The sequence below is a fragment of the Poecile atricapillus genome, chromosome 1, assembly GCF_030490865.1.
Source record: "Poecile atricapillus isolate bPoeAtr1 chromosome 1, bPoeAtr1.hap1, whole genome shotgun sequence".
NCBI lineage: Eukaryota > Metazoa > Chordata > Aves > Passeriformes > Paridae > Poecile > Poecile atricapillus.
In genome coordinates, this window is record NC_081249.1 from 86,209,118 (window position 1) to 86,225,858 (window position 16,741).

The following is a 16,741-nucleotide window of genomic DNA, read 5'->3' on the forward strand; positions in this document are numbered from 1 at the left end:
AATCACAGACTTTTTTCAAAACTCCTTCCCTAAAGTTTCTCTGTAATTATTTATAACAGCCACGTTCAATCCTTATCTCTCCCCAAAATGGGATGTTCTTTTCCAAAAACTTCATTAGTGACCTCAGTCTGGAAACATCTAGTGTGGATTCCTGAAGAAATGGGAACATGTGTGACACATAACCATGGAAGCATGGAATCATTCAGGTTGGAAAAGACCTCTAAGATCACCTGTGCCAATCACTAACCCAGCCCTTCCAAGTCCACCACTAAAGCACATCCCTAAGTGACATAATCCCAGCTTTGGTCTCCAGCATGGTAAAACTAAGAGTGCCCCATCGAGTGTGTGGATGCTTCCAGCATGCTGACCTCTCATCCCTCCTAGTGAGACATATAGAAACCACATGCTTGTTGTGGTATCATAACATGTGGTGGAATAATGAAGTTGCAATAATGCCTGACTGGAAACAGCTAATTTGTAAACATCCAAAGTCCCAAGGACTATATGATCACTTATGGTTGGCATCAATTTAAGTAGCATTGTCACCTCCCTTGTTAATGAACCACTAGGATTAGCTGAAGGAAAGTAGGTGTCTGAGAGCTAAACTAATGCCCATTCTGATGCTCCAGGAGCATTGCCCACCCAGCCAGCCTTCTCTCCTCTGGGAGAGACAAAAACACTTCACTTATGGAAAGCTAAATAGCAAAGCACAGGTTTTAATTGACAACATTTATCAGCTTGATTAGCAGCACAAGTGCTCATCACTCAGAGCTTAAGTGAACCCAAAATAATCCCCTTGCTGGCTGCTCCACAGGTCTGTGCTACTGAGGAGGAGTTGTGAAAGCAGCTCCTGGGGATTTTCTCCCTCCTGTCAGTACCAGATGCTACAAAGAGGCCCAAGTGCTTCACCTGCCCTCAGAAAAGCCTTAAAAATAAATAGCCTGATATAAACTCCCAAATAATTCACCAAATTTACTCCTTTTGGAAAGGCTGACAGCCTCATTGAGCAGCCAGGGGATGCACCCAGTACTCCAATCCACCCTGCTATGAGGGCCAGGGAAGGCACTAACCTTCAGATCTCCAGCAGAGGAAGGTGGTGAAAAATAAGGGAGATGTACCCAGGGAGGTCATGGGGACATCCTGGCACTGAACAAGCTCCTTTTGAGTGACAATCAGGCCAAGGCTTTCACAGTGGTAACACTCATTGCTACACAGGGAAAGCAGTAGTGCTGGGAAGGGATGGCTGGCAACTGCCTTCTGCAGGAATACACCAGGCTGAGAGAGGAGGGAGATGCTGTTAGCTGATATGCAAGATGAATTGCTTGGACTGGTGCATGAACTGGGCTGAGACACGAAAGGATATTTCCACAGGAAGTTGTGCAGAAAGAACCAGCAAGATTAGAAAGGGAGTCTGGAAAGGAGGGGAAGAGGGAGGTCTGGTGCCTTTCTAAAAGCCATGCTCAAGTTAAAGGCAGGAGTTTTGGGTTTAATGTAGGAGATGCTGGGTGCTGCTCTGCAGCCTGTACCGTGGCCAAGGGCTGGCACTTGGCTGCTCATTCATAAAATTACTGCTACACCCTGCAGCTTGGAGCTGTGCTTTCCAATGATGCCTGCAACACTGACTTTGACAAGACACCCTGGGCAATGTCCATCCCGGTGAGAACGGGACCGCAGTCATCTCAGCCAAGGAGTTCCAGCCTTTCTGATGCCCAAATTCTCCTGAATTTTTGCCCTCCTATCCCACCCTACAGTGACTGTCACCTTGCCAGCCATCTGTCCTCGCTGCAGGGCTACTCTCACATGACAGTGTGTAGATGGATTTGAGTTGCAAAGGAAATGGCAAGCAGAAGGGGAAGGGATACTGTTCAGGATCATTTAGAAAAACAAACAAATTAAAAAAAAAAACACCTTGCAAAATAATTAAAAGGAAGGGGCAGAAGGAATGTTCTTAGGGCAGTGTTAAAATTCATTACTCTCTCTAATTTGCAGCATTTCATGCTTACCAGGCTGAACTTCACCTCTGCCACATTAAAATGCCCAAAGGCTGTCTAATTACTCTTTGCCTTCTTGGACCAAGCTCAGATGCTCCAGGAGCACAGGAACTGGGTGTTTTCATGCCTGATTTGAAGTAACAACCCTACATATTATTTTTATGTATCATTGCATATGCATTTGTTTGCATGTGGGCAGGGAGAGGAATCTGCACTCACCACTCTTAGCATGAATTTTTACGAACAGTGGTCTGATTCCAACCTCAGTCCTGCCATGAAGGAGTTAAACAAGAAACTACTTTGCTGGAAGACTGAGCCAGACTTATGACTCAGGGGTGTTGTGGGCTCCCCTTTTCACCTCCAGCATCATTCAGATGCTCCAGCTCCTGCCAGCTGGTAGGACACACAGCTATAAGAAGTGCAACAGGGAGAAGGATTGAAAGCGTTTGTGTTGGCCAAGACCAAATACCTGCTGAAAGGCTCTTCCTTCCTCCCCTCCAAACATCTTTCTCTCCTTGACTTCCAGCTCAGAGGCTTCCCAGGTGGCTGGCATGGGCTCACCAAGCTTGTGTTATCGCAAGGCTGCAGCCTGGCCAGAAGCAAAGCCTCCTTGCTTGTAGATCCTACAGCAGTCTGCCTCCAGGTCAGACAAAACACTTTGTTCTAAAGCACAGGATCTGCTGCCCTTCAGCTCTGTTCCCACTAAACAGGAGAGGGCTTCAATATCACATTGCAAAAGCACAGGATCAGCCAAGGAGAAGATGGAGCAGGAACCAGGCATGTGATTGCTCACTCTTCAACCAGGTGCAATGTTACGGGGCTCAGCAGTGGGGTGCTCAGAACAGCAGGCAGGCTTTTTCTAAATATGCTATTTAAATAATTAAACACAGTCCTTGGGTGTTTCTATTGACAGACATGTGGCAGTACCAGGGTTATTCTTTCACCACCTACCAACACAAAAGTCCAGCTAAGCAGAGGAAACCCTGTTGATGCAAGGAGAGCTTTACACACTGTTTCTTCAGGACCCAGGGAAGAAGAAGGAGTTGAATTGTTACTCACTGTTTACACTGAACACAAGATAAGCACTACACACCTCTTGGCCAACAACTCTATGCCAACCATGAAGAAAAAAGCCTCAAGTCATCTTAGTCATAGAATGGTTTGGGTTGGAAGGGACCTTCAAGATCCTTTAGTTCCAACCCTCCTCATACAGCTCCTGTGGGCAACCTGTGCCAGTGCCTGTGCCATTCCCAAAGCCCTTTCCCACTCCCAGCTGTGCATTCACCATAGCTTTGCTTTGGACCCCAAATGGCACGGCCCAGAGCCAGAAGCACGGTGCAGCATCCTGCATTAGCAATGTCCACGAGGAGGGGAAGATGAAACCGCACTGATGGAAATTAGAAAACAAGACATCATTTCTTCTCAAATTGACTGTGGTTAACCAGGGAAGCTAATTCCCATGGGAAGTTACAGGTAGCTTGTGTCCAGATGTTTTTGAGCACAGTTGGACATCTTTACAGAGCTGCTGCTTTAGCCAAAATGCAAATTACTGAACATTTACAGTGGGTACTTGCTGAAACAAGACTGTTGAAGAACAGAGCACTGAATGTCCCCTTCTGGCCTTAATCTCTTTTCTTCATCAGGTCATATCTCTGTTCTCATTTAAGAGCTAAAAGCTCTGCTAGGCTAAAGGAGAAATAATAATTTTTACTCTTAATTATGTTTATATCAAGCTCTGATTTTAATCAGTGATTTTCTACAGCACAGATGGCATCCAAACCAGGACACCTTAACATGGCACCTTTCAGCCTGAGGGTTAATCTTGCATGAGCAACCACAGGGACTAGCTGCTCCCCCTCAGAAATTCAGTGCAGTGGATTTAGCCCCAAAAAACATCCTGATGGGGCTAAGGGCTGTTTGTTTTAAGCGAGTAAGCCCTCTAGCTTTTTGCAAACATACAAGTACAGCAAATGCTCCCTGATGAATCCTCCTCCTCCATGGAGCAAGAAAAAGCATCACTCTCCCTCTGCAGAGATCCTGCTCCCTTCTGCAAAGCACTCCAAGACCTGCAAAGGAAGTTGCTGTCTAACAGCTGGCTATTACTGAAAATAAACTCAAAAAAAATGTCCTTTTGACAAGGGCATGTAGTGATAGGACAATCTGGAATGGCTTTAAACTGAACGGGAGCAGGTTTAGATTTGATATCAGGAAGAAAACCTTTCCTGTGAGGGTGGTGAGACACTGGCACAGGCTGCCCAGAGAAGCTGGGCATATCCCATCCCTGGAAGTGTCCTAGGCCAGGCTGGATGGGACTTTGAGCAACCTGGTCTAGTGGAAGGTGTCCCTGCCCATGGTGGGGGGTTGGAATGAAATGGTCTTTACTGTACTTCCAACCCAAACCATTCTACAGTTGTATGAATCCAGATCAATCTCCCATTAAAAAGTGCATTTGCACCCAGGCCAGGGAAAGGGTGGGGTCACACATCCTGGCAGAAAGCTACTGCAAGTGACTCCATATCACCAGAACACGCCTGGCTGTCAGCATCTGCACAAAATAAACTGGAGATAAGATGTCACATTTGGAGGCTGTTTCCGGCAGTGCACAGTGATATTTATCATTCTTGCTTTATTTCCTCTGGATTTTTTTCCACCAGAACATTACTCCTTTATTGCTTAAGAGCAAGATGACAGCACAGGGAGAGATGTAGCCAGCCAGCAGGTCTGCATGTATGTATGTATGTGCAGGATTGGGATATTTTCTTCCATGTAAGGCCAGGGTTAACAGGAGGGTCCGGGCATCCTTGAATGCCCATCTCCTTCGGAAGCCAGCGGGGTGTGCTGAGCAGGAGCTCCCTTTCTGCTTGGATGACTCACACTGGGACAGAGGCCTTTGACTGGGAGTTCCTCATTCCTTGCAGCTATGAGTCACCATTTGCAAACACAGTCAGATGTTGGAGCTGCGGAAGAAAAGGCAGCCCCACTCTGGGAACACTCTCATAACCCTGTGCTGGCTCCAGCTCTGCCTGGCCAGAGCTTTGCACACAAGTTGAGCTTGTGGCACCAGCCAGACTGGCCCTTCCCCCAGCACAGACTCTAAGATCAGATGGGACCAGGACACACGTCTAAAGGCATCCTGACACAGGAGGAGTAACAAGCTCAAAGCAAAGCTGGTGGCAGCATCTCCCACTGGATCAGAAAATGCAGGAGGCTGGAGGGATGCAGGAATAGCAGGGAGAGGGATGGAACAAACAGCAAAAGGTGGTGGCAGAAGTACAGACCCAAAAGCAGCGTGAAGAGCAAGGCAGTAACATGCCACCAGACAGCCAGCCTTGTTCTAGGGAAAGCAGAGACCTGATGAATATATTCAGCACTCAGGGTCCAGCTCACCCCAATCCACTCACGGTTTGGGGAGAACACAGAAGCTAAGTTTTGGGCCCTCGTCCAGCATCATTGATTGTGTGAAACACCAGCAATGTGTTAGGCTTGTTTCCCAGGCCACAGCAGGGTTAATAACCCTTGGAGATCAGCAGGAGTTGCAGGACAAGTAACAAAAGGTGAATTAATGGGCTTTGCCAATGCCAAGTCCCTGGAGACAGCCATGACTTCACTAACCCCTCATGCCTCAGCACACCCTGACCCTGGTTAATAATTGTAAGGAGCAGCACAGAGTGCCAGCAACACCAAAGCACTCCCAAGCTCACTCAGCAGCCAGTGCAGCCTCCAAAAAAACACCCTTGTGCGGGAGAAGGCAGGAACCTTCTTCAGCACATGACACTGATCATGCAGAGCAGGTTTTCAGGCACTGGAAAAATACAACCTAGGAAGACCAGACTCTCACATACAGAATCGTACTACCTGCACCTATGGTCATCCAGCCACATGGCAGGGGAGAGGGAGAGGGAGAGAGAGTTATCTTTGCAGGATTGGACTGAGAATGTATTTTTATAATTTATTCAGTGTTTTTAATTGAACAGCTATACCAGCTCCTTTTAAACCCAGTCACACTGCCTCCACTGGAAGCCTCGTGCCACATCAATATGCTCACACTGGTTTTCCTGCCAGGTGGGCTAAAATATTATGGTCTAAGGGCAGGCCTGTACCTTTATGAGGTGGACAGAGGGAAAGACAGAAGAGTCACAGGGTACTGCTTGGTGTACCCATGTGAGTCCTTCTCTTGGGCATTACAGGTCACAGAGGTGCTTATTTAAGAGGTTGAGGAACTGGAAAATTCATTCAGAAAACTCATCATTAGTGCAGATAAAATGCAGCACGTCTCCATGCAAATGCTCTGCCTTCAATAGCTTCCGCAGCCTCTGGGATGATTAAAGCAATTGAACTTCAAACGACGCACAGAGACGCATTCGGGAGGAGCAGAAGAGATAACGGGGCTGCAGCTACTCTGTAGGAGAGTGAGGAGAGGCAGCTGGATCCTTCAAGATCATCCCTCCCAGCCTAGCTGTGATGTTTGTCCTTCTGGCTGATCCAGAGCACCCTTCCTGCAGCTTCAGCCCTGATCACAACACGCTCTGTCTGGAAGTGTTCATGGTTAGGATGGATGGGGATTTGAGCAAGTTGGTCTAGTGGGACGTGTCCCTGCTGATGGCAGAGCGCTGGAATGAGATGACCTTCAAAGACCCTCCCAACCCAAACCATTCTGTGATTCTATAACAACACCATCCCCAAGGCAATGGGTTTCTTCTCTCTCCATGACCTTCACCCCTTGCTGCAGACAGAGCCCAAAACTCTGTCCTAACAGAGGCCTGGAGGTACTACCAAGTCCTTCAGGTCTCCTCTTGAGAGAGGCCATTGCAGAAATGTATTCCTTGACCTGCTCTGCTTCAAGCAGGACACGATCATCTCCTGCAACTCCAGCTGATGGGGGCACCCCACTGCTTCTGACAACAGGCTCCACACCACAGGCCTTGCCCCAGCCCTACAGCTGCTGGCCTCAGGTCAGGTCTCAAACCTCTGCCAGATTCCCAACTTTTGCTAATAAACAATTTTAGGATTTTTTCTTTGCCTGACCCAAACCTGAATAAAAGCACTCTGATCCACTTCTGACTTGGCTCCTCCTTGTTCAGTTTTCTCTTTTGATAGCCCCTCAACCCCCTTGCCAGTCACTCCCCAAAACCCATATCCTATAAATCCCAAAGCCACAACAGCAAATATCAGACCACATTTGGGTACTGACTGATCAGAACATTCTCCTTGTCTGAAAAATTTCAGGATTGAGCAGCAAGATCTGCTATTTTTAAATTTGATTTTACCTCTGTTTCCCTCTCTGTCTTAAATGAATTTTTCTTTCTGTGACTATTCTAAAGCATCATGAGCACAAAAGTCATATTTAAAGGCTTGCAGCAACAGATAGCGCTTTTGAACAGACCTCTCTTAGGCAGACTGGACCTCCTCTAATCTGAGATTTATTAGAAATCTTTGTTACTGGATCCACTCAGTTCTTACAAGCTGAAAGGTCTGAACACAAGTTCCCACTGCCTTAATTTGAGCTCTTCAAGCTGTTTCTGCTTTGGATGCGGCAACTCCTCCAACCTCCAGCCAGCTTCCCCCCGCCATTATTCCTTCATTTCAGCAGTGCTGGCCTTCTCTAAACACAGAAGTAAGAGTTTAACATACAACCCTTGGAGTAAAAGGCTGCTGCTTTCTCCAGGCAGGGACTGGACATTTCTTTCCTCCTCCTCCAGGGAGATGGATACAGGTCACAATGTTTTCTCCACTCAGTGTCCCAGATCACAGAGTAATGGAATGGTTTGGGTGAGAAGGGATCTTAAAGGTCACGAAAAGTCCAACACCTTCTGCCATGGACACGTACAACCTCTCACTTTTCAGATGGGGATTCCTCCCCTTATGAAGACCTTTTGCTTCGCTGCAGCCCAGCGTGGCTGGTGCTTGCTCCTGCTACCAGGGCTGGCAGCCAGACCCATCACCCTGCTCTCACCCAGACAAGAATGCCTATCACTGCTCTGATGTCTGCCTGGATTCCCTGCATGGCCTGGCTTGTCTTCAGGAGGTGGCTCAGAGCATGTGGCTAACCCACACTGAGCAGCAGGCAGGAGAATGTGGGCTGAGCACAGCGCTCTGGGATCAGGATTAAGCCCTCTCCTCCTTCCCCAGACATTACCCTGCCACAAGTCCTTGCTCTGTGTCTCTTTAGACACTCTCATGTGGCAGCAGCTCTGAGCTGGAGCAGCGAATTGCAGAGTAGGTATGAGATGTACCCAGTGACACAAGTGGGAGTTTCACTCCCCTGCAGGGGACAGAAACCTGACACAGCCCCGTGTTAGATGCAATAAATCACCACTCCCCTGCATGAAGACCTGACAGGATCCAAAGGCAACACTTGCTGGGCAAGCAGCCAGCAGCCACCATCCCCATCCTGCACTCATGCAGCTGTGGTGGTCTGGCTCTGAAAAAGTAGAGTCTGCACCTTTTATCAAATCAAGGCTTCCCTTTGCTCAGCAGAGAAATCACCTCCCTTAATCACCCCTAAGCAATCCTCACAGTATTTACACATGCTCAGACGACTGGTAGAACCAGCTCTTCAAGGATTTGGGAGCAAGGAACCTGCAAATATTTCATAGGAAGCTTCTGATTACCAGGGTGTGCCTCAGAAAAAATAAAACAAATGAACCCCAAACCCTGAGAGACAAACAGACATGCATCCTTCATCTCTCTAAAGGACTGGAGGAAATGGTGGAACAGCCCAGGAGGGGCTGTGAAGGAATGGAGTCAATCAGAGTCACCTTGCATCCTGCAGCATGGAGTCAGGGCAGCTCAAACCAGTGGAAATGTGATGAAAACTGGGATGGAGGGTGCTCACTGCAAGGGAGGCATGCCTTTTGTCAGCCAGAGAAATCCCTGTATGGATTATGTGGAGATGTAGCAAAACCTCTCCAGCAACAGTCACAAAAACACAGTGCATCATGGTTTAAGGGAAGGTAATGCAGGAGCAGAGCTGGAGCTTTGCCCTTTTCACCCGGAGCTCAGAGACCTGCCTGTCATGCTGCAGCTAATTCTGTGTAGAATCCTGAAGGTAAAAGCATGGCCCTGCCCTGGTCTGCTGCAACCTATGTCCAGGTTCCAAGATAAACCTTGAAGGAATCAACTAGGGCTGCAGTCTCCCTCATGTAAGGATGAGCTGCAGCTAGGCAAGGAGAGAATGTCATACAATCATAGAACCATTGAATGGTTTGGGTTGGAAAAGACCTTACAGATTATCTAGTTGCAACCCCTCTGCCACAAGACATCTTTCAGTAGACCAGGTTGCTCAAAGCCCCATCCAACCTGGCATTGAACGCTGCCAGGGATGGGGCACCCAAAGCTTTTATGAGCAACCTGTGCCAGTGCCTCACTGCCCTCACAGGAAAGAATTTCTTCCTACCATCTAACCTAAACCCACCCTCTGCCACTTTGAAGCCATTCCCCCTTGTCCTATCTCTCCATGCCCTTGAAAAGTCTCAGCTCTTTTGCAGCCCCTTTATGTTCTAGAATGTGCTCTAAGGTCTCCTTGAAGCCTGGATGAGAGAAGGCTGAATAATTCCAACTCCCTCAGCCTGTTTTCATAGTGGATGGAGGTGGTCCAGCCCTCTGACTGTCCTCATGGCCTCTTCTGGTGCCTTTCCAAGACATCTGCCTTCTGCTGGGGGCCGCGATAAGCTGAGACTTACCCTGCATGGTACGGAGAAGGAGCCCTCTCCCACAAATCATTTCAGAGCTTCCCATTAAGGTTTCCAGCCTCCCAGCATGGGGCAGACTTAAGGTGGTTGGGATGCTTTATAGTCCCCTCTCCCTTTAACCTTCGTTGCCAATGGATGGAAGTCACAGGACAGGAGGGAGCAGAGCTGATGCTCAGATGGATGGTGGAAGGACTAAAACTGGTTCTTCCTGAACAAGGGCAAGCCAAGGGGCGGGGAGATCTCTTCTCTGCCAGAGGAGTATTTTAAGGCAAAATGCATCAAAGTGTTATTGAATTGGGACACAAAAGCTGCAGGCAGGGGCTGAGGAGTTCAGTCCAGCCCCTCTGAAGGGCTGGACCAGGCCCAAAGGAGCCAGTCTCTGACCTAGATGCTGCAAACCCCGCGGGCTCCCAGCACGGCTTTGCAGGGGTATCATCTGTCACATCTCCAGTCCAGGAAGATCCCCAAAGCATGAGAATCTGCAATATTGGCTGAAAAACCAATGTATCATGCAGAAAAGCAAAAACGGTGAAGTCTCCTTGTCCACAGAGCGTGGAGCAGAAAGGATTTGCTCCCAGAGCAGGTGAAAAACTCAATGGCAACCATTCCTATTTCCTTCCATGACCTAAAGAAGTCACCCCTCTGTCAAAGGGGTGCCTCCTACAGTATAAGCCAATTTGGTAGGAATAAGGTACAGATGAAAAGTCTCCATGGTGTGAAAGGGAGAGCTGAGAGCAGGTAAAGGGTTAATGCAGCCAGACAGATGCTTGACTGGTGAAAAACATAGCTTTCATGAAGCCACTGGATCTGTGTCCATTTTCTGCAGTGCCCAGAGCCTGACCCTTTCTCCCTGGGTAATCAACTGGAAGTGAGCAGAGCCAGAGTAATCACCGCCCCCCATTCCCCACCCATGACACTGCCCTCGGGGCTGGGAGATGCAGGAGCACTGTCTGGCCCGGAGCAGGACAGCACAAGCCCACTGTCAAGGCTTTGTGCCCCACAGCACCTCAGAAGAGCACTGAAGGCGAAGGCATGGAGACATAGGTACATAAATGGTGCCCAAGTGTGCCCTGCACCATGCCAGCATGAGCAGAGGACAGCAAACACCTCTGCGTGGGCTGAGGAGGCTTCTCTGGAAGGGGCATCACCTCTGGACATCTGCAGAGAAAGGACTTGACACCTCTGGAGATTAGTGAGGGGAGAGAGAGAGAGCGCCTGATCCCAGCCTTCAAGGCACAGCTGCATCCTTCTCCTCTCTGTATTAACCTGATGCTGCCCTGCTTGGAGAAAGCATTAGGAGAAGAATCTTGGCATCTCTGGACAGCCAAAAATATCCAATAATTAATGCACAAGCGTGAGCAGATTTAGAGGATGCACCCGTTCTTCGTATCATCATACCCCAGCACGAATGCTGTCTAAATCTCCTCTTGGAATCAGAGCCAAAGCCTTCTTTATAGCATGGATGCTTTGTTATTAATCCGCGCAGGAAAGGGAGAGATGGATTCATTTTTTTGAGGCATAATCAAAGACAAAAAATTATCTCAGCTGGGCTTCATCTGCTACATGGCTGCTCTGCTCTGGTCCCACACATCAGGAAGATGGTGAGACCTGCTTGGCTACCACAGCCCTTCCCAAAGGAGACAACAGGACAGGGTGTCTGGACCACAGGGTCCCGGCCTCCTACACTGACAAATGCTAAGACCTCCTTATATCACAGCCAAGCACCTTGCAAGAGAGGTGATGTGCTCTAATTCACACTCTCCCACTCTCCTCTGATGGGGCACAGTTGCAGAGCCTCTAGATAAGCCTCCTAAGCTAAACTGAATGAATTCACACCCCAGCACCAACACTGCCCCCAGTTTAAATCGCTCCTCTGCCTGTCTGGAGCTCACCCCTCGGATGTATTTGGAGTCAGCAAGCACATCCCCTCTCTGCCTTTGTTTCGCTGGGCTTTTATAGCCTCGTATAATAGCTCTCCATCCCTCTGAGCAGCTTCAGAGCCCTTTTCCCTGCACCTGCTCCCGGCTGAGTTAATCCCTCTCAAGCACCAGATCGAAGAGCCTGGTCCCTCCACGTTAACTCTTCCATACCCATGTCCCACAAACACCCTTTGCCTGTTTCCCTTTGCCTTTTTGCAATGCTCCCAGGGGCATCCAGGACCAAAACAGCCCTGAACCCCCAGCCTCAGCTACCCCAATATGATTCAATCTCTGAACACAGCACAAAGTCCAGACATAGTGTGCCCCACTGCACAAGCTGGTATACAACTTAGGGGACATCCCCATAGCCTGGAGCCCCTCCTCGAGCTCAGGTGTTCCCCTCTGGCTGAGCACCTCATCCACCTCTCAGCTTGGTATCGCAGGCGAATCTCAGCATGAAAAATGAGAATGAGCTCAGATCCTCCCTTAAAGGCTTTAAGCAGATTTAAGCTGTGCTGTGTGGGCTTAATCTGTCCAGCAGTGTCATCTCCCCCAGCCCCCCTCTGCAGAAATCCTCTCCACTGACAAACTCCCATATGCGCCATGTAAACTGCTGGCACATCCAGGAAAAGGAGACCTGGAGCATCTCCTTTCCCTAAAAATGAGAGCACAGCTACAGGTCAGTCCTCTTCAGTAACAGTTCTGGGTTTCTATCTCCCTCCACCTCAGAGGCTTGAGAATACCCACAGTAGCTGTCCATCACCAGGTGAAAGCTCCCTTGAACAGAAAATGCCATTCATGGTGGGCACAGCAGCTGGGCAGGGATTTTCCTGGGCTTGTGGCCATATCAAAGCCACACCTGAGTCATTTTATACAAGGACTGGGGTGCTGATGTCAGGGAGCAGGGTGGACTTGAGTCTGCCACAAACCTCCTGAGTGCCTTGGTCATGTCACTTTGCCCCTATTTCATGTGTCACTGCTTTGCAGATGGCATTATTCCTTCTGCATGTCACCGTGATGTTCTAACAACGTGAAAAAGGCACTTGACTTCTACTCTTAGCAGGGCCTGCTAGAGCAGGCCCTGCTGGCTTCCTCAAAACCTGCTTTTCCTTTCGCTCACTTTTCTTTTTTGACTTGATCCTTAATTCTGGTGCCAAGTAGAAAGTTTTTCCCAACCAGTTCTGGCACATGGCTGCTGGCAAGCACCAGCCACTGAGCGAGCCAGCCCCCTTGCACACAGCAGCACCTGTGCACACACACCCATTGCAGGAGGGGCTTAGACCTCACACCCCACTACTCTACCCCAAGAGTAGAGAAAGGGTTTCTGAAAGAGCATCCCTTCTCACTCCCCTCTTGGGTTTTGCAACCCCACTGCCTGGGTCATGGGATGGAGCTGAGCCCCAGGTGATTCATATGAAAGAACTACTTAAATAAGTAGGAGGCAGCTGATGTTCCTGGGAAGGGTAGGGGAAATAGATCCCATCAGGACACATGTGCCTGTAGCAATATGTTGCACCGAGCAGGAGCTAAGTGGTGAGCACTTGGATCAGGCTCTGCACTTCCATCCATGCCTAACTCTGCTGCTTTTCCCCTGTCCTAGTCCTTGCTGCCCCAAGGATGCTGCCAACAGGTGATAGCTGCTCTCACCTGTAACCCAAGATTTGTTCCTCCTCAATCCACTGCTGCCCTGAGCAGCAGGGCCAGCCAGGCTCCCTGCACCTTGGGCTACCCACTACCCATGTGGGTGAGAGATGCAGCTCCAGGGACCCCACACTGCCTTCCCTCCAGTATAACACCAGTTCAGCATGCTTGGAACCCAGGCTGACCCTGGCAGGAGGATCCTCAAAGATATGAGATGAGATGGAGATAAGAGGTGCCCTGGGGACAGCCTGCAGCATGGTCCTTGCTGGATGCAGAAGGAAGCAGCTGAGGATTTAAGAGCATTCTCCTCGACACGCTGAGCTTGCTGCTCTGCTTCCAGCTCCATTTGCCGTGGCTGTGCTCCCCACCACAGCATCCAGGCAGAAATGGTAACTGGTGATAAATAACTGGTAATATACCCAAGCATGACACAGGGTGGATCTGCAGAGCCAGGCGTGCAGCCCACGCTCACCTGCAGCTACCAGTGTGGGAGGTGAGGGATAGAAGACCAGAGCCATAGCCAATGGGACACCCTCTGCTAGAAAGCACCAAGCTGGTGTCTTAAGCTCAAAATAACATTTTTCAGGGAAGGGAGAACAGGATGGGATTTGGGAAATACAGATTCAAGCTCTGCTTAAAAACCCCAAAAGCCATAAGTCTCCTGCAGCCCAGCAGCAAATCAGCCCTTCTTTAGAGCAGGAGCTCTCTCTCGCCTTAACTTTCCAGGAGACTTTCTAAGAGCCCCTGCGTTTGTCTCAAAAAAATAAAAAAACGGAACAAAGAACAATACTGAAACCTCAGGATTTTTTCTCAGCGCAGAAATCCTGCTCTCTAGCCAGCGCCGAGGCCTCGGTGCTTAAAGTTTCTGTCCAGCCTGGTTCCACAAGCTGAACCGGGCCAGCTGTGGGGTTTTAACCACCCGGGATGCAACTTTCCTATGCACCACGCCGAGTACCCCGACTTCCAGCACCCGCAAACACCAGCGCTCACACCAGCGCTTGTTGAAGGCAAGGGCAGCAGCTTGCTCCGCGCAGGGGGGGAGGAGGAGGAGGGTGCCTTCTTCGGGCTTTTTCTCCCCAGGAACCCTTGACGCACCTCCGCGCTCACATACAAACACACACAGCCCCCCACCCCGGAATGCAGCCGCTACCCGGTTCCCAAAGCCACAGGTGCCGCCGAGCATCCCCCGAGGACGCGGCGGGACCCCCGGGCGGGGCGCGGAGCCGTCCCCCCGCGGAGGGAGCAGCGGCGGGGCTGCAGGGACGAGCCACCCTCTCCCGGGGCCGGCGCTCGCCTTACCTGCCCGGGGCTGGTGCCGCTGCCCGGTGCCGGTGCCGCCGCTCCGGGCGCGCCGCTGCCCGCAGCGCTTCGCCTCCCGCAAGCACCGCCCCGACGGGCGGGCCGGGAGCGCGCCTGCGCCCGGCACCGCGCCGGGTCCGAACCGGCACCGAACCGGCACCGGCAGCCGGGACGCGCGGCGGAACCGGCCTCCGCTGCCGCGAACGGCACCGGCAACGAGGAGCGGGAATGGGAACCGGCACTGGGATCGGATAATGGGATCGGGGACTGGACAGCGAACCGGCACCGGGAGCTCTCACAAGGAATGGGAACCGGCGCCGGAAACCGGCACTCCCCACTGCTGGGAACTGTGGTCACTACTGGGAATGGGGACCGGCACCAGCCGGTAGTGGGAAATGGGAACGGCGCCAGCTGGCGCTGGTCCAGGAGCTGGGGACCAGTCTGGTGTATTGGGAGCCCTGCTGGGAACCGGGATCCAGGTCCATCATGCACGGGCACCAAGACCTGGGATCACCCAGAAAATGGGCCCATCAGTGGGAACAGCACCTGGCACCGATCCGGGTAGGGAACAGGAATGGGGAAATGGGGCTACCCTGACACCAGCAGCACCCACATCCCTGGACACTGGCGCTAGCCACTGGGACCTTCCAGGCACTGGCACTTGGCCCAGCATTGCTCTGGCACTGAATAATAGGACAAGGTGCCACTGTCACTGCCTGGGACCTTCCCCTGGCACTGGGAACTGGAGCACCATGCACCACCACCAGCTGGGCCACCTAGACTCTAGGGAACTGGGAGGTGTTGGGATGTAACCCAACAGGTTACAGGGAAGAGTCATCAGAGGTTGCAGGATTTGAGTGCAAAGGACACATCCCCCGTAAGGAATAGCACAAGGCATGATCACAGAGGTTGAGGAGATGTGTTTTCCAGCCCAAGACCAAAGTGAATCCCCTTTTCTCTTTTGTTAGAGGGAAGCTGAGGCACTGGGAAGGGGGGGATCAAAGGCTGGGCATGCACTTGGCCCGCCTGCACATCCATGGAGGTCGAGGTGCAACAGGCATCGGGGGGCTGGTGATGGGGCCAAGGTGTCCAGACTGGTGGAAAGCTGTCCCAGCTTACAAAAAGACATTTAAGAGGGGAATACCAAAGAAGAGCCACACAAAAGCACCAGTGGGAAGGAACCAGTGAGGTTTTACAGACCTTCTGTCAGGGCAGCTCTGATCCGATGTGCTGACTTGACACACAAGTTTAATTGGTAGTGTTCATGGTTGATCATAATTTCAGCCAAAAATAGATGGCAAGGGAAGAACAATTAAAGAAAACATTCGGAAGCTACAAGAATAAACTTCTCACATTTAAAATCATGGGTGATCAGACTCTTCTGAACAACAAAAAGCAGGGCTGAGGGTTAGCTGCTGCCTGCCAGCGACATCGTGAATGCTTGAGGACATCTGCTTGCCACATTAGCGGTAATGCAGTGAAATTTTGGTGATAAAATTAGAAAGGAGGCTGTGCCCAGAGCAGCATTGGCCTGGCACAGGCTTCTGTTCCCATCGAGGTGTCACCTGCAGCTGTACGTGGTCACCACGAATCACATGAGTGATTCACCTCCTCTAGGACCAGACCTTCTTCCAGTTTCTCATTACCTGAAACCCTCCTGAACTTTCCATGTTAAGGTATTTTCCTGTTAGTTTTGTAACTTCATTACTTATTCAATTCATGCAATATTTGTGCTACAATTATTTTAATTCATTTATTAGTTAAATGAATAGGAAAGCCAAAAATCTGTAGTTCCACGAAGGCTTTGTTTGGCAGCAAAAGCTGTTTTTTAACATTTTCCTTCTCTTTGCTTGTTTTCCCCTCTCCTCCACAGATCTCAGGGCTGCTCAAAACCAGATGTTTCATACACCTCTTTTCTCTCCCCTCATCAAAATCACGCAAGAAAATAACCCTAACCCTTGCTATATTTAGGTCTCAAGCCTGTCTATGTGCAGTGCTGAACTGTCACCCCTCCACGGTGGGAAACTCCGGCAGCAAAAGGCAAAGACCAAAATAAAAGACAAACCCTCAGTCTCTGAAGATTTTTAAGGGGGAAGAGTAGACCCCAAAAAGGTCTCCAAGCCCAGAATCCCCTAAACAGCCTTAAAGCCAGCTGCCAGGCAGAGTAGGGCAGGGATGGATGGTGCTGCTGCTGCCCCCT

The 16,741-nt window shown here is 50.3% G+C and overlaps 1 protein-coding gene across 1 annotated transcript in view; it reads right to left on the minus strand.

Moving 5' to 3' along the window:
• CAPN5 (calpain 5) overlaps nucleotides 1-14,762 on the minus strand; it is a 51,826-nt gene extending 37,064 nt beyond the window's left edge. Inside the window, exon 1 of the mRNA XM_058859663.1 lies at nucleotides 14,542-14,762. The gene's annotated coding sequence lies outside the window, so the exon portion shown is untranslated. The remainder of the gene's footprint in view (nucleotides 1-14,541) is intronic.
• Nucleotides 14,763-16,741: the final 1,979 nt, after the last annotated feature.